The 18,344-nt window shown below is 37.5% G+C and overlaps 1 protein-coding gene across 4 annotated transcripts in view; it reads left to right on the plus strand.

The window, feature by feature from the left end:
* LOC144313251 (uncharacterized) overlaps window positions 1-18,344 on the plus strand; it is a 270,639-nt gene that overhangs the window by 191,402 nt on the left and 60,893 nt on the right. The window contains exon 1 of one of the 4 annotated variants that reach the window (XR_013378975.1): window positions 13,109-16,776. The exons of the other annotated variants lie outside the window; for them this stretch is intronic. The gene's annotated coding sequence lies outside the window, so the exon portion shown is untranslated. Of the gene's footprint in view, window positions 1-13,108; window positions 16,777-18,344 lie in introns of those variants that run through there. 4 annotated transcript variants of the gene reach the window in all.

The following is an 18,344-nucleotide window of genomic DNA, read 5'->3' on the forward strand; positions in this document are numbered from 1 at the left end:
GTGATCAGCATACATTGTTAGAAATCCATCTCTCTTGACGATATAGTCCTTTCTATGTGGTTCCTTTTATGCAACAGAATGGTCCCCACCTCCACTTTTATTCTCTTTTTTCTTTGCTCTATTTTGTTCCTCTTATTTTATTTTATTTTATTTTTATTTATTTATTTGTTGAGAGAGAGAGAGAGTGAGAGAGAGAAAGAGCACAAGCAGGAGGAGGGGTAGAGAGAGTGGAAGCAGCAGGCCCCCTGCTGAGCAGGGAGTCAGATGCGGTCTCCATCCTAGGACTCTGGGATCAGGACCTGAGCCAAAGGCATTTAACTGGCTGACCCATCCAGGTACCTCCCTTCTTTTTTATTGTTGACTCTTTTTTAAACTACCTTATGCTTTTTTATTTTGGCCTATTTTTTGTGATTTAACTTGTGTCAGCATACTCTATGATATATAATAAGTGAAAAATAATGAAATAATCAATAGAGGGACCATAATGAAACCATTCATTATGGTTTCATTATGGTTTCATATTCATTATGGTGAAATGAAACCATTTCACCATAATGAAACCATTTTTATTTTCACTGAGACTCTGGACTTAGAGTCTCTCACAAACTATGAAATAAAAAACAAACACCTGAATGATGGAGTTGGAGGATGCTTTAGAGATCTTCTATCCTAGTCTCCTTGTTTAAAGACAAGAAATTCACACCCAGAGAAGCCATGTGACCTGCTCAGATAACAGAGTGATAACCTAGGCTTGCCTTATCCTCAGCCTAGTGCTTTCTCCCTCTGTCAAAGCTTCCTCTATGATTAAAACCAACTAAATTGTACAATTGGCAATCATCATTCTGATGGTCCAACTATTTGTGACAGTTATCTTTTTCCTTGATAATTCATCCAACCATCATTCTGTGATATTGGTTGAGCACCTACTATGCACAAGGCCAGTTGAGGATATAGCAGTAAACAAAGAAAACAGAACCCTGCCTTCATAGGGTCAGCATTCCAGCAGAGTAAGATAGATGATATGCACCATAAATGGACAAATCATACAACATGCAAAATAATGGTAAATGTTATGAAGAAAAATTAGGGAAAGGAACTTGGGAATAAGTTTATATTTTTGTGTTGAGGGGAAAAGGGTGGGTAAAATCTTAAGCAGTGTAGCCAAAAAAGATATCAACAGAAAAGATGATATTAAAGACCTAAGGCAGTAGAGAGCCAGGCAAGACTGGAAAATCTTGACTTTGTCCATAGGGAAGAAAGCCAAGATTTTCCATACAGCTCTCCTTCATCTTCTGTAAGTATTCAGCTAAACCAGATGAACATCTTGCAGTCAGAGACCTTTCTTTTACCCAGAACATTTGCATCCATCAGAAGTTTCCTTTATGTTGCACATCTAAATGTAAGTGATTTTAGCAACTATAACTGTGCACATGAAGAATGTAAATGAACTTAGCTGGCATTTGATAACTGGGCAGGAAAATTTGTGTTGGTTGGGCCAGGGCCTGCTTTTCTACTTATTCTCTGCCCATCAATTAAGCTTGATCCACGGCGCTCAGATGAAGCCCAGCTTGAGATCTGCCCTGCTTGGAAACACTTTATCCTGAGACTTGGATAGCAGAGCAGGAGAAAAGGAATTTGTTTAGTTAAAAAAAGAGCAGTTTTCTGACAATGACCATACCCTTGAACATCTTTTGAAATAAAATAATTCTCAGGGAGCTCAAGAAGTTTAACCATTAACTGACTTTTATTGTAGATAGAGGAGAGCTAGGTTTGTGATTGTTAATTTTCTCATATTTTGGATGATGTAAAAGAAGCAAAGATTCTTTGATTTAAAAAATTTTCAAAATAAATAAATAAAATAAAATAAAATAAAATAATTTCAAAAATTTCTGTGTATCTACTACAGAAAGAATAAATCTGAGGCTTTATAACCGAAAACACTTTATGTGTGGCTGCAAAAACTACATTTCTATATATAATTATAAATTCCCCTTAGATGCTTTTAGATTTTCTATATACATCTTAGTACAAAAATTTTGTTATTTCAGAGGAAAAAATACCTTCATTAAATTCCCAATACCATCTTCATTTATTCATTCATTTAGTATATACTGTATGCCAGGCACTGTACTAGGCACAGTCTATATGATCAGTAATAGAACTACCATTCCTACAGTTTATGTATTTCTTTATTTCTTAAGGATCAAAATCAGCTGTAATTAATTAGTTCTTTATTGAACAAATGCCTTTCCAAATTTGTTTATTGACACATTATAAAGTATAATGATGTATGAACTGTGTACAGTACTATTAACTTCTGGGAGGGGATGGTCAAGTTTAAATTAACTTCTGTGTTAACTTAAAAGGTAGAGGATTACTATACAATACAACTGTACCTTATTTAAAAGATACACTACTAGGGGCGCCTGGGTGGCTCAGTCAGTTAAGCATCTGCCTTCATCTGGGGTCATCCCGGGATCGAGCCACACATCAGGCTCCATGCTCAGCATCGAGTCTGCTTCTCTCTCTTCCTCTCCCTCTATGATCTCTTTCATCTCATTCACACTGTCTCAAATTTTTTTTTAATCTTAAAAAAAAGCTACTAAGTAAGTCAATTAGGAGGACAGTGATATTATCAAGTGATAAAATTTCAAAACTTCCAATTTTCTAAATAGGCTTTTCATAATAATATAATAACAGAAGAGATGTCTAATCTGTTTTCAGCCAGGGCATGGATATTTAGGATCTTAAAAAAATTTAATCGCAGGAAGATTTCCACTTATGGAAAGATGGAGTAAATATACTTCTCCATTTTCCTTCTGCTAAATATAGCTAAAAACTCCAGACACATTTATAAAACAAACATAAGAAGACTCAGAAAGGTGATGAAGAAAACAGATTAGCTATGGATTTGAGGACCCAAGGAATAGCATAGCAGTAAGTTTGCTGAATTTTTCCCCCCTCATATGTCCAAGATTTATTGTTGAAGACGCCAGCAATCTGGAAACACCAATAGGTGCAGATAAAAACAGCCTCAACAAAAGCCTGCTCTCTGTTGCCAAAGGGCTAAGAAAGGGAAAAAAATCTTTTAGACAACAATTGCTCTGTTTTACTCTTGGATGTATTAGACAACAGCAGCTTCCTCTACTTCCTATCTCACCTAAAGCTGAAGGAGGAGGGAAGCTACGAAACACTTTTGAGAGGCACAACCTCGTCCACTAAAAGACTGAGATTTAATAAGATTATAGAAGACTTCCTCTTCCCCATACCTTAACACCACACCAACAGGGATCCAGTATAATAATGTGGCTTCCAGCTAAAAGATCTGCAAGATGCAAAATATGTGGAGATATAACTGAACTGAAAGGAACAATCAACAAATCTATGGTTATAGTTGGAGAATTTGCTACCACTCTCAACAAGTGCTACAACAACTAGAGAGAAAATTAGCAAGGATATAAGAGAACTCAACAATACCATCAACCAACAGAATCAAATTGATATTTATAGGACAGTCCAGCCAACAATAGCAATTCTTTTCAAGTGTCCACAGAATGAACCTACATCAAGATAGACATAACATGGGCCATAAAAGAAACCTCAACAAACTTAAAAGAATTAAAATTATACAGTATTTCCCCTGACCTCAATGGAGTAAAACTAGAAGTAAATGACATACAGAAAACAGGAAAATCTTCAAACACTTGGAAACCAAATGCTTCTAAATCTATGAGTCAAAGAGGGAAATTTTTAAAAATACATTGAACTGAATGAAAATGAAAACACAATATATCAAATTATCCCTCCTCAATAATTTAGGGGGAGAATGAGCAAGATAAACTCAAAGCAAGCAGAAAAAAAGGATATAACAAAGCCAAAAGCCAATGAATTTGAAAGCAGAAAACTAGTATAGAAAATCCATAAAGAGCTATTCTTTGCAAATATAAAATTGATAAAAATTAACAAAGAAAAAAGAAGACACAAATGATTGGTATCAAGAATGAAAATGTAGATTATCTATAAAGACCCTCTGTATTAGTTTGCTAGGGCTGCTCTAACAAAGTACCATAGGCAACGATGTCTCCTACCATAGACTGAGGCTTGAGCAGTAGAGGTTTATTCTCACAGTACTGGTGGCTGGAAGTCCAAAAATCAGGAAGAATCTGATCCACACTTCTTTTCTTGCTTGTAGATGGGTGTCCTCCCTCTACACATATCTCTGTATCCAAACAAACCTCCTTTTTATAAGGATACCAGTCATATTGGATTAAGGTTAACCTAAGTACTTCACTTTATTACCTCTTTAGAGACCCTATCTCCAAATAAGATCACATTCAAGATTCTGAGAGTTAGAACTTCAATATATGAATTCTGTAGGACAGTACAGCCCATAATAACTGCAAGCAACAGAAGAACAGCAAGGAAATGCTTCAAAAGACTCTATATACATAAAATTGACAATTTAGACAAAATAGGCCAGTGACTGAGTTCATTTTGTTGCTGTTGTTTTGTTTTTGTTTTTGTTTTTGTTTTGTGAGGGGGAAAAAACCTTTATTGATAAATAGTTTACAATGAAATAAATAGAGTGACGGTTTTGAGGGGAATAAAAACTCAGGCAGGATCTCAGTGTCTCCACCCCACCTCTAGCTCTCAGTCTCTGCCTTCCTACCAGCCAGTTTGGATGAGGAGGTTTTGGTGGGCATGCCAGCCCTCCTAGGGCCCCTGTGGGCCTCTGTCGTCCTGGCCAGGTGTTTGGGGCAGCGTCTTAGACCTGCCACAATTTGGTCCCTCCTGGGCTGCATGGAGGGAAAAACAAAATCTACCACAGTTCACCCACTATGAAATCCCTAGGCAACATAAGTGAATCTAGTTGAATGTTTAAAACTATTAAGAAAATTAAATCTATCATTTAAAATAAAAGCTTCAAAAAAAGAAGAAAGGAAGAAAGCCAACCAGCCAGCCTGCCCAGGTCTGGGTGGTTAAGTGGGGAATTATACCAAACATTAATTCCTCAGAATCTCTTCCAGAAAATATAAGAGGGGAAACATTTTGCAATTCATCTTGTGAACCTAGTGTTATCTTGATACCAAAAACAAACTGAGATGATTCAAAAAAGAAAATTACAGACCAATATTTCTCATGAATATAGATGTAAAAAACCATAACAAGATAGTAACAAATAGCATTGAGCAATATAAAATTAATTATACTCCATGGTCAATTAGGACTTATTCTAGAGATATAAGACTAGTTCAATAAAATCCAACATATCAGCAGATTAAAGAAAAATTACCTGAAAAGAAAAATGACAATGCAGAAAAGCATTTGATAAAATTCAACACCTATTCTTGATTCCAAGAAAAAAAAAATCCTCCCAGGAAAATAGGAAGAGAAGGAAATGTCCACAATTTCCTCAATTTGATTAAAAACATCTACAAAAAATTTATTGCTAAAATTTTGCTTAATAGTGAAAAACTGAATATTTTTCTCCTAAGATCATGAATAAAGCAATGATGTCTCCTCACAGACACACTGACCAATGGATCAGAACCCGGAAATAGGACTCGCACATGACCCATTGAATTTGACAAGATGAAAAAGCAATTCAACACAGGAATGATAGCCCTTTTGAGAAATGATACTGGGCAAGTGGACATCCATAGGCAACAAAAGTGAACATAGCTAGATTGAGGACTCATAATATCCTATATAAAGGTAACTCAAATGGATTACAAACTTCAATGGAAAATGTAACTAAGTTATTATTTTTTTAAAGATTTTATTTATTTATTCATGAGAGACACAGAGAGAAAGAGAGGCAGAGACACGGGCAGAGGGAGTAGCAGGCTCCATGCAGGGAGCCCGATATGGGACTCGATCCTGGGACTCCAGAATCACGCCCTGGGCTGAAGGCAGGCACTAAACCACTGAGCCACCCAGGGATCCCCGTAACTAAATTTTTAAGGAAAAAAAAAAATGAGAGAGTTAATCTTTGGCATCTAAATCTAGGCAATAAATTCTTAGATTTGACACCAAAAGTACAATCTATAAAAGGAAAAATAGGGGAGAGTGGTATCAGCAAGATGACAGTATAGGAACATCTAGTACATATCTCCTCCAAGAAATATCAATTTGAACAATATCCATGCACAAGAAGTAGGAATTATAGTACCTGAGTGGAGCACAGAAATAAGAAAAGACACATTACCGCTATCACCTCTCCAAGCCCATACAGCTCAGCATGAAGAGAAATACACTTCTATGGGGGAAGTGTACACTTCCCCATAGGGGAAGGAGAATGAAGTGAGCGTCTAATTTCATTATAGACCCTAACAGCCCCACACCAGCGCCAAACCAGCTTCCAAAAATACAAGCCCCTGGCTCTCCCCAGTGCCAGCCCAGTATTCAGGGTCCTAGTCTCTAGACTAGTTCCAGCCTGCCCCAGCTCCTACAGTTTCAGGCTCTAGGAAGGATTCTGTAGACTAAAGTTTCTGGTCTGCCTAACACTAAACTGGCCCTAGGGGTCTCAGCCTACAGGCTAGCTCCCACAGACTCAACCTTCAGGCAGTCATCCCAAAGTCCTAGGCTCCAGGGTGATTCCTCTGAACTGAGGCTCCCAGCCTGCCCCAGCATTGGGTCAGCACCCATGGGCCCATGATCCAAGCCCAAACACGTGGACCCAGGTTCCAGGTCTACCATCACATATGCAAGTGCCAGGCCAACCCCAGTGAACTTAAGCTACAGACCCATCCCCCTGAATCCAGGCACCAGACATGCCTGCCTGAGAGTTTATGGTTTGTCCAATTTGTTGGTGATAATTGTTCATAGTGGTCTCTTATGATCTTTGGTATTTCTACAGTATCAATTGTAATATCTCCTCTTTCATTTCTTTATTTATTTGAGTTCTCTCTCTTTTTCTCTGGATAGGTCTAGCTTAAGGTTTGTCTATTTTGGTTTTTTTGTTTGTTTGTTTTGTTTTGTTTTTAATAATAAATTTATTTTTTATTGGTGTTCAATTTGCCAACATACAGAATAACACCCAGTGCTCATCCCGTCAAGTGCCCCCCTCAGTGCCCGCCACCCAGTCACCCCCACCCCCCGCCCTCCTCCCCTTCCACCACCCCTAGTTCATTTCCCAGAGTTAGGAGTCTTCCAAGTTCTGTCTCCCTTTCTGATATTTCCTACCCATTTCTTCTCCCTTCCCCTCTATTCCCTTTCACTATTATTTATATTCCCCAAATGAATGAGACCATATAATGTTTGTCCTTCTCCGATTGACTTATTTCACTCAGCATAATACCCTCCAGTTCCATCCACGTCGAAGCAAATGGTGGGTATTTGTCATTTCTAATGGCTGAGTAATATTCCATTGTATACATAAACCACATCTCCTTTATCCATTCATCTTTCGAGGGACACCAAGGCTCCTTCCACAGTCTAGCTACTGTGGACATTGCTGCTAGAAACATCGGGGTACAGGTGTCCCGACGTTTCATTGCATCTGTATCTTTGGGGTAAATCCCCAGCAGTGCAATTGCTGGGTCGTAGGGCAGATCTATTTTTAACTCTTTGAGGAACCTCCACACAGTTTTCCAGAGGGACTGTATCAGTTCACATTCCCACGAACAGTGCAAGAGGGTTCCCCTTCTCCACATCCTCTCCAACATTTGTTGTTTCCTGCCTTGTTAATTTTCCCCATTCTCACTGGTGTGAGGTGGTATCTCATTGTGGTTTTGATTTGTATTTCCCTGATGGCAAGTGATGCAGAACATTTTCTCATGTGCATGTTGGCCATGTCTATGTCTTCCTCTGTGAGATTTCTGTTCATGTCTTTTGCCCATTTCATGATTGGATTGTTTGTTTCTTTGGTGTTGAGTTTAATAAGTTCTTTATAGATCTTGGAAACTAGCCCTTTATCTGATATGTCATTTGCAAATATCTTCTCCCATTCTGTAGGTTGTCTTTGAGTTTTGTTGACTGTATCCTTTGCTGTGCAAAAGCTTCTTATCTTGATGAAGTCCCAATAGTTCATTTTTGCTTTTGTTTCTTTTGCCTTCGTGGATGTATCTTGCAAGAAGTTACTGTGGCCGAGTTCAAAAAGGGTGTTGCCTGTGTTCTCCTCTAGGATTTTGATGGAATCTTGTCTCACATTTAGATCTTTCATCCATTTTGAGTTTATCTTTGTGTATGGTGAAAGAGAGTGGTCTAGTTTCATTCTTCTGCATGTGGATGTCCAATTTTCCCAGCACCATTTATTGAAGAGACTGTCTTTCTTCCAGTGGATAGTCTTTCCTCCTTTGTCGAATATTAGTTGACCATAAAGTTGAGGGTCCACTTCTGGATTCTCTATTCTGTTCCATTGATCTCTGTGTCTGTTTTTGTGCCAGTACCACACTGTCTTGATGACCACAGCTTGGTAGTACAACCTGAAATCTGGCATTGTGATGCCCCCAGCTATGGTTTTCTTTTTTAAAATTCCCCTGGCTATTTGGGGTCTTTTCTGATTCCACACAAATCTTAAAATAATTTGTTCTAACTCTCTGAAGAAAGTCCATGGTGTTTTGATAGGGATTGCATTAAACTTGTAAATTACCCTGGGTAACATTGACATTTTCACAATATTAATTCTGCCAATCCATGAGCATGGAGTATTTTTCCATCTCTTTGTGTCTTCCTCAATTTCTTTCAGAGGTGTTCTATAGTTTTGAGGGTATAGATCCTTTACCTCTTTGGTTAGGTTTATTCCATGGTATCTTCTGCTTTTGGGTGCAATTGTAAATGGGATTGACTCCTTAATTTCTCTTTCTTCAGTCTCATTGTTAGTGTATAGAAATGCCACTGACTTCTGGGCATTGATTTTGTATCCTGCCACACTGCCAAATTGCTGTATGAGTTCTAGCAATCTTGGCGTGGAGGCTTTTGGGTTTTCTATGTAGAGTATCATGTCATCGGCGAAGAGGGAGAGTTTGACTTCTTCTTTGCCAATTTGAATGCCTTTAATGTCTTTTTGTTGTCTGATTGCTGAGGCTAGGACTTCCAGTACTATGTTGAATAGCAGTGGGGAGAGTGGACATCCCTGTCTTGTTCCTGATCTTAGGAGAAAGGCTCCCAGTGCTTCCCCATTGAGAATGATATTTGCTGTGGGCTTTTCGTAGATGGCTTTTAAGATGTTGAGGAATGTTCCCTCTATCCCTACACTCTGAAGAGTTTTGATCAGGAATGGATGCTGTATTTTGTCAAATGCTTTCTCTGCATCTATTGAGAGGATCATATGGTTCTTGGTTTTTCTCTTGCTGATATGATGAATCACATTGATTGTTTTACGAGTGTTGAACCAGCCTTATGTCCTGGGAATAAATCCTACTTGGTCATGGTGAATAATTTTCTTAATGTACTTTTGGATCCTATTGGCTTGTATCTTGTTGAGAATTTTTGCATCCATGTTCATCAGGGATATTCGTCTATAATTCTCCTTTTTGGTGGGGTCTTTGTCTGGTTTTGGAATTAAGGTGATGTTGGCCTCATAGAACGAATTTGGAAGTACTCCATCTCTTTCTATCTTTCCAAACAGCTTTATTAGAATAGGTATGGTTTCTTCTTTAAACGTTTGATAGAATTCCCCAGGGAAGCCACCTGGCCCTGGACTTTTGTGTCTTGGGAGGTTTTTGATGACTGCTTCAATTTCCTCCCTGGTTATTGGCCTGTTCAGGTTTTCTATTTCTTCCAGTTCCAGTTTTGGTAGTTTGTTTACCTTTTCAAATATCAACTCTTAGTTTCATTTGTCATTTTAGATTATTTCATGTATTCCACTCTGATAATTACTATTTCCTTTTTTTTTTTTTTTTTTTTTTTTTTTTTTTTACTAGCGTTGACTTAGTTTGTTCTTCTTCTAGTTCCTTGAGGAACAAAGAAAAGCTTTGCTTTTTACTGGTGAATTCTACCAAACATTTAAAGAAGAATTAACATCAATACTCAAATTCTGCAAAAAAATCTAAGAGAATGGAAACCCCTAAACTTGTTTTATGAGGCCAGCATTACCTTTATATCAATACCAAAGAAAGTTACCACAAGAAAATATACTAGCTAGTATCCCTGATAAATACAAATGCAAAAATTCTCAACAAAATACTAGCAAACCAAATCCAACACACTATGATCAAATGAGATTTTTCCCTGGAATGCAAGGATATTTCAACCTACACAGATCAATATATGTAACACATCGCATTAATAGAATGGAAGATAAAAATTATATGATCATTTCAAAAGATGGCAAAAAAGTATTTGACAAAATTCAGCATCCTTTTGATTACAAGAATTCTAAACAAACTGGATATAGAAGGAAAATACTTTAAAACAAAGGCTACCTATGACAAGTCCACAATTAACATGATACTTAATGGTGAAGGGTTGAAAGTTTCCCCTGTGAGGTCATGAATAAGATGAGGGTGTTCACTCTTATTGTTCCTATTCAGCATAGTTCTGGAAGTCCTAACCAAAGCAATTAGGTAAGAAAAAGAAATAAAGGGCATCCAAATTGAGAAGGAATGGTATGTATTCTATATATAAGGTCAGATGATGTGAAATGGTACTGGGCAAGTGGACATCTATAGGCAACAAAAGTGAAGATCATAATAGATGATGACTTTATATATAGAAAATAAGGTCAGATGATGATCTCCTATATAGAAAATCCTAAAGATTCCACCAAAAGTCTGTTAGAACTAATAATTTCAGTAATGTTTCAGGATACAAAATCAACATACAAAAATTAGTTGTATTTTCTTACACTAATAATAAACTATCTGAAAGAGAAAGAAAATAATCCTACTTAGAATAACATCAAAACAATAAAATACCTAGAAATAAATTTAACCAAGGAGGTAAAACATCTGTACACTGAAAATTATAGTATATTGATGAAAGAAATTAAAGAAGACACAAATGTATGGAAATGTATCCTACATTCATGAGTTGGGAAAATTAAAATTATTAAAATGTTCATCCTACCCAGAGTGATCTATAGCATTAGTGTAATCCTTGTCAAAATCCCAATGGCAATTTTTAAAGATACAGAACAAATAGTCCTAAAATGCATATAGAACCACAAAAGACCCTGAATAGCCAAAGCAGCCTTGAGAAAGAACTAAGTTGGAGGCATCATATTTACTTATTTCAACCCTTATTATAATACTATAGTAATCAAAACAATATGATACTGGCAGAAAATCAGACACATACATCAATGGGACAGAATTGCAAGCCCAGAAACAAACCCACACATATGCAGTCAACTAATATTTGACAAAGGACCCAAGAACACTCAATGGGGAAAGGATAGTCTCTTTAATTAAATGGTCCTGGGAAAACTAATCACATGCAAAAGAAAGAAATTGGACCCCTATAATACCACACACACAAATGAACTCAAAATAGATTTAAATATGACTTTAAAACATAAAATTCCTAGAAAATACATGAGGTAAAAGCTGCATGACATTGTACTTGGCAGCAGTTTTCTGGTTGTGTCACCAAAAACACAAGCAACAAAAGCAAAAATTAGTAAGTGAAACCACATCAAACTAAAAATCTGCACAGCAAAAGGAACAATCAACAAAATTAAAAGGCAACCTGCGGAATGAGAGAAAATATTTATAAACCATATATCTGACAAAAAGTTAATATCAGGGATCCCTGGGTGGCGCAGCGATTTAGCGCCTGCCTTTGGCCCAGGGCGCGATCCTGGAGACCCGGGATCGAGTCCCACGTCAGGCTCCCGGTGCATGGAGCCTGCTTCTCCCTCTGCCTGTGTCTCTGCCTCTCTCTCTCTCTCTTTCTGTGTGACTATCATAAATAAATTTTAAAAATAAAATAAAAAAATTTTTTAAACTTAATATCATAAATGTGCAAGGAATTTATATAATTCAATAGTAAAAACAAGTAACTTGATTAAAAACTGGGCAGAGGACCTGAAAAGACATTTTGCCAAAGAAGATATACAAATGGCCAACAGGTACACAAAAAAGTGTGCAGCTAATCATCAGGGAAATGCAAATTAAAACCACAATGAGATATCAGCTCACACCTGTTAGGATAGCCATATCAAAAAGATAAGCGATAACAAGTGTTGTTGAAAAGAGAACATTTATACCCTTTTACTGGGAATGTACATTGATGCAGCCACTAGAGTCAACAGTATCTGCATTCTTCAAAAAATTAAAAATAGAACTAACATATGATCCAGCAATTGCACTTTTTGGTATATATCCAAAGGAAATTAAATCAGTATCTCAAAGAAATATCTGCACCCCTATGTTCATTGCAGCATTGTTCACAATAGGCAAAAAGTGAAAACATAAGGGTCCAATGATACACATACACACAATCGAATATTATTCAGCTATAAGAAAGAAGTTCTGCTTTTTTGCAATAACATGGTTGGACCTTGAGGGTTAAGTGAAATAAGTCAGATAGAGAAAGACAAATATTATATGATATCACTTATATGTGGAATCTAAAAAAGCCAAACTCACAGAAATAGAATAGAATGGTAGTTGGCAGGCCTCTGGGATAGGGAAAACGAAGAGATGTTGATCAAATGGTATAAACTTACAGTTATAAGATAACTAAGTTTGGGACTTATAATGTACAGTATGGTGACTATAGTTAATGATACTGTATTATATACTTGGAAGTTGCTAAGTGAGTAGGTAGATCTTAAATATTGTCACCATAGAAAAAAACAATAGTAATTATATGAGGTGTTGGAAGTGTTAAACTAATTTTAGTAATTATTCACAATATAAGTGTGTTTTAAATAATCCTACTGTATAACTTAAACTTAACACAATAGTATATGTCAATTATATATCACTAAAGCTAAGGGGAAGGAAGGTACTGAATCTTTTTAAAAAATGCACATTGCCAGGCAGAAATGTTTATATGTCTCCCCCATTTTCTTGGGTGAAAAAATAGAGTTCAGCAAACTTTACCTTAAAACAGGTTCAAGAAACATGGTATTGTGTCCATGTCATCAGGCCCAGAGAATAGAAAGGTAAAACCCTCAAATAGGAAACTCTGATAGCAGAAAGAATATTTAAAAGGGAAAAAATGGTAAATTGGACATTATCAGCCTTAACAACTTATATTCTGTGAGAACCTTAACAACTTATATTCTGTGAGAGACTGTGTTAATGAAATGACACAAATGAAAATAAAACTACAGAGTGGGAGAAAATATTTACAAACCATATATCCAACAAGGGAATACTACCTTGAATATGTAAAGAACTCTTTTCTTTGAGAGAGAGAGCATGGAGTCAGGGGCAGGGAGTGGCAGAGGGAGAAGAGAGACAATCTTAAACAGACTTCTCACTGAGCACAGAGCCAATGCAGGACTCGATCTCACGACCCCGAGACCATCACTTGAACAGAAATCAAGAGTTGGGCACTTGACCAAATGAGCCACACAGGTGCCCCTATAAAGAATTCTGAAAAAAAAATCAACATTAAAAACAAAGGACTTAACTAGGAATGGACAAAGATATGAAGAGACATTTCCCTCAGAGGATACCCAGATGCCAGATAACATGAAATGATGTTCAGCAACAATAGAAAAATTAAAACCACATTGAGCTATCTACACACATTTAACACAATGGCAAAAAAAGAAAAAGAAAAAGAAAAAGAAAACTCCAAAAGCTGGCAAAGATGCAGAGAAACTGGATTACTCATAAACTGCTAGAGAGAATATATAATAGTAAAGTCACTCTAGAAACATTTTGCAAGTGACTTTAAAAAGCTAAACATACAGCTACAATTCCACCCAGTAATTGCTCCTTGGGCATTTGTTCCAGAGAAATAAAAACTTAAATTCACACAATAACCTGTACATGAGTGATCATAACATCTTTATTCATAATAGCCACAACCTGGAAACTACCAAGATGTCCGTCACCTAGTGAATAGTTAAACAAACTGCAGTACATCCATACCATGAAATACTTCTTAAAAATAACAAGGAGCAAGCTACTGATAGAAATGGTAAGGTGGGTGAGTCTCCAGAGACTCATTCTGAATGAAAAAAGTCAATCCTAAAAGATTACATGCTGCATGACTCTATATGTAACATTGAAATGGCAAAATTTCAGAAATAGAGAGCATGTTAGGTGCTGGAAGTGGGAGGGAGATGGGTGTGACAACCTGAAGATCCTTGTGGTGCAGACATGTTCTGTATCTTGCCCGTGTCAGTGTCTATATCTAGGTTGTGATATTGTACTTCATGCAGTTTTACAAATTGTTACCATTAAGGAAAAATTGGGTAAAGGATAGCCAGGGTTTCTCTGTATTATTTCTCACAACTGCATCTGAATCTACTATTATCTAAAAATAAAATTTTAACTTCAAAAAAAGTCTACTAACATTCAGAATGCAGTCACCTCTGCTTGCATGGACCATTTAGATTTTCAATATAGTAAAGGGGGAATTCTCTGGAAGACTGAATGGGTTTTAAACTCTGTAATTGCCTTCCTTAAGAAGAAATTGGTAAATTCACCAAAGAGACTCACTAATGACTGCAGGGATTTATTCATATTATTGATTGGCTTATTAGTAAGCCACAGAAATAACAGAAAATCAAAATGAACAGGGTCTCAATTTGTTTTCTTTTTATTCCAGAGTTGTAGTGTTCCTTAATCAAATCAAATAGAAATTACAATTTATCCTGTGGTTCTGGCTATTATAGGGAATGATCTATTTCTCCATATGAGGATTGCCAGTTAAAATACATGTCTTTTTTTTATAAAACTTAAGTTGAATGTGTTTCACTAAAATATGTTATTCCTTTACTCATTCCTCCACTAAACATATATTTATGGAGTACCTATGATGTGCCAGACACTGCTCCAAATAGAAAATTTCTAGAAGGGAGCAGAGGCTATGCTTTTCTGGCACACCACAGGCTCTTTTAATACGGCCTATGTAATAATTTTCTGCTTGAGTACAGTCCAATAAAAAGTTGTTTTCCTAAATTATGCTGGCTGGCTGGCTGGTTGGTTAGTTTGGTTTGATTTGATTACTAGAAAATAAACCCTAAAAGAGGACATAGCTGTGCTGTAACGATCATCTGGTAATGATAACTATTTGAGAATCTCAACCCAACCACCTGGAAACATCTTCTGTTCCCTTCTAGTGGATTCCCCACTGCCATGTCTCACTTTGCACTGTGTTTTGATATATAAACTGCCTCCAGTTCATCTAGAAGAACTGGAGAGTGTTGGGAGATTGAGTTCTTCCACTGTGTGGCCTTTGCTCACAGACGTGCCTCTCTAGTTTGCCACTTTTTGTGCATGCATCAGCCTGGGAATGGAAGCCAAGCAATGATGGAAAAGGTTCTTACTCTACAGTGTTTCCTTGTTTCCTAAAATAAAAAAGTAACTCACTACTCTGTCCTCTTCCTTTGTAGTTCTAAATCTAAATTAGATGTAAATTTTAGATTCATTCTCGTTCTGCTGGAAACCATGGCGAAAGATTGCTCAAGGTATTGCAGACTTCATTTCTGTGTGTGACATACTGGGGGGAATCTGATGTCACTAGAACCACTGTAGGAGCCTAAACAGAACAGAAAAAGAGGAAAAAAACCAAGTGGGGCCCCAGCCCCATTGTCTTAGCTATGATTTTATAGACTTGTATTATGGATGGGAATGTTAGGTTAACTGTCGCTTCTTAGGAATATTTTACTTTCAATTTTTACTAGACATAAATCCCAAGGATGCCGTATTCATTAAGACTGCTTAAGTGATTTTTGCGACTAGAATTGGATAAGATGTCTGATTATGAATAAGAATTTGCTGCAGAGTGTTGTAAAAAGGGTAATGAGTTGCAGGTGGGTCACTGAACTCCACCAAAAGGGCTAAGTAAAGAACAGTTGATAGATACATCTGTGTGTGACAAAGAATTTGAAGCTTTTTCCTAGACTCATGGTACAGCTTTGACAAAATGTTTTCTTTCATTTGTAATAAAAGCTCATCAATTGTTCTGAGCTGCCAGTATCTACCTCACAACATAGATTCGAGAGCAGAGGGTAGCCATTGCTCCCCGTATACCTGTTAGGGTTATACCAGATTCATCTGAGATTAGCTCATACATATTCATCTTTCAGCCAGGATCCCCTTCGACTGCACAAAGGCACTAAACAGAATCCTCTCTGCATCAAAGGTGGAGGGGCAGAGCTAAGCAGCCCCTCCTCCCTGGATTTTCCCCTCCAGCCAGGCTTCCCTCAATAGGCTCCATCCTTAACCCCAGTACTAATTCTCTAGGTCTTTATCTGAACTACTTTTAAATTAAATTTAAGCAACTATTTGCTCCATTAATCCGTGCAGCCCGTTAGCACACTGTGTGCATTTACTGTACGATATTTCAAATGAAGTGAAACTTCAAAGCCGTTTGATAGGTATGGGAAAAGGGGGGGTGCTGATATAGCCAGAAGGAAGTAATAATCTCCCAAGGATTTCAGCAGGAGAGCTAAACTTAGCGGGAGACTTCACTTTCCATTTCACTTTAAATGTATAGCTACTTGGAGCAACTTGGGACCTTGCCTTGTGTTGCAGATCAAGTCTTAGGAATGACGAGAATGGATATATTCTGGTCAGGATGAATATTTCCCATCATCCCAAACATTCCTTTCCTGCCCAAGTTACCAAGGACACAGGATTCTAGTGTTTTGCTTGCAAATGTATGTTCTTTACCTTGAAGTGGGAGTCCTCTCCGTGAGGAAAGGTCAGTGTCACAGGGAGATCTGGAGGGCTGGGGGAGAGGGGTAGGGTCGAAGGACAACAGCTGCCATCCCAGGATCTGGCTTCAGGCTATTACCAAGGGTCAGAGAGAATAAGACCATATTGCTCCATCCCCTTGTGGGAACTGAAATGTGTAAAAGATGGGTACATTTCTTTCCTTTGACTTCCACTCCCAGCTAAGCAGTGGACTGGACAGAGCAAGGTCTTTCCAAGCAAGTTGGAAATAGACCAGTATGGATTAAAGTTTTGCAAGTTTATGGTTTATGGACTCTTGTTCCAAGTCACATAAACCACACACACACACACACACACACACACACACACACACACGGGCTGTATTCACTCATATAGTCCAGCCTTCCCCATTTGCAACTCATCTTACTGCAAGGGATTCCCAAAATGTGAAAACTCACAGTCCCTACAATATAGTATAGAGGGTCCATGGTTAAAATATCCAATTCTGGGTGAAAGGGGGAAAAAAGTTTTATTCTGAACTTCCTATCTGCAATTGGTTAGTCTCTTACCTAGAAATTAGAATCTTTTGACTCTAGTCAATAACTTCACTTCCTTCCCATTTTTGGTACCGTATTAATTCAATAAGACATTGTCATACCAGGAGCACCTGGGTGGCTCTGTCAATCGATTGGGTGTCTGCCTTCTGCACAGGTCATGATCTCAGAGTCCTGGGATCAAGCCCCGCATCTGGCTCCCTGCTCAGTGGGGACTCTGCTTCTCCCTCTGCCTCTGCCCCTCCCTCCCTGCTCATGCTTGCTCACCCTCTCTCTCTCTCTTTCAAATAAATAAATAAAATATTAGAAAGAAAAGAAAAGAAAAGAAAGAAAGAAAGAAAGAAAGAAAGAAAGAAAGAAAGAAAAAAAAGGAAGGAAGGAAGGAAGGAAGGAAGGAAGGAAGGAAGGAAGGAAGAAAAAAGAAAGAAAGAAAAAGAAAGAAAGAAAGAAAGAAAGAAAGAAAGAAAGAAAGAAAGAAAGAAAGAAAGAAAGAAAGAAAGAAAGAAAGAAAGAAAGAAAGAAAGAAAGAAAGAAAGAAAGAAAGAAAGAAAGAAAGAAGAAAGAGACTTTACCATACCAGGACCTTCCTGGAAAGAACTTTGAGTACTTTGGAGAAAAGACTGAAAGTATCTCAGAAACACTTAGACTTGAAAACACAGAAAACCCTACCAAGTAATGAAGAGTGAGATGCTAAAGGAATGCATTCAGATGCAAAAAAAGTTTCCGGTAGTGCATTGTGGGGGCTGAATGGAAGAGAAAATCAGGGGGGCACAGGTTCTCCCCTGTAAACTCTAAAAAGATGCATCTGTCTTAGAAACAAAAGTAGGGGTCATTTTCCACGTGGTCTCATTTCCCCCTGCGTGAGTCACTTGGTTGTGTGTTCAGTATTTAAATCTGAAAGCCACATTTCTCCTCAGCTACAGTTGTGCTGGCCAGGCCAATCACAATCAGAATACTTAAGGGAAAAGCAAATAACGCTCTGACTAGCAAATGTCCACCAATATGATGAGTAAGTAGCTACTCTAGGATATTTGTTCACTTG

Source organism: Canis aureus, chromosome 1, assembly GCF_053574225.1.
Source record: "Canis aureus isolate CA01 chromosome 1, VMU_Caureus_v.1.0, whole genome shotgun sequence".
Taxonomy (NCBI): Eukaryota; Metazoa; Chordata; class Mammalia; order Carnivora; family Canidae; genus Canis; species Canis aureus.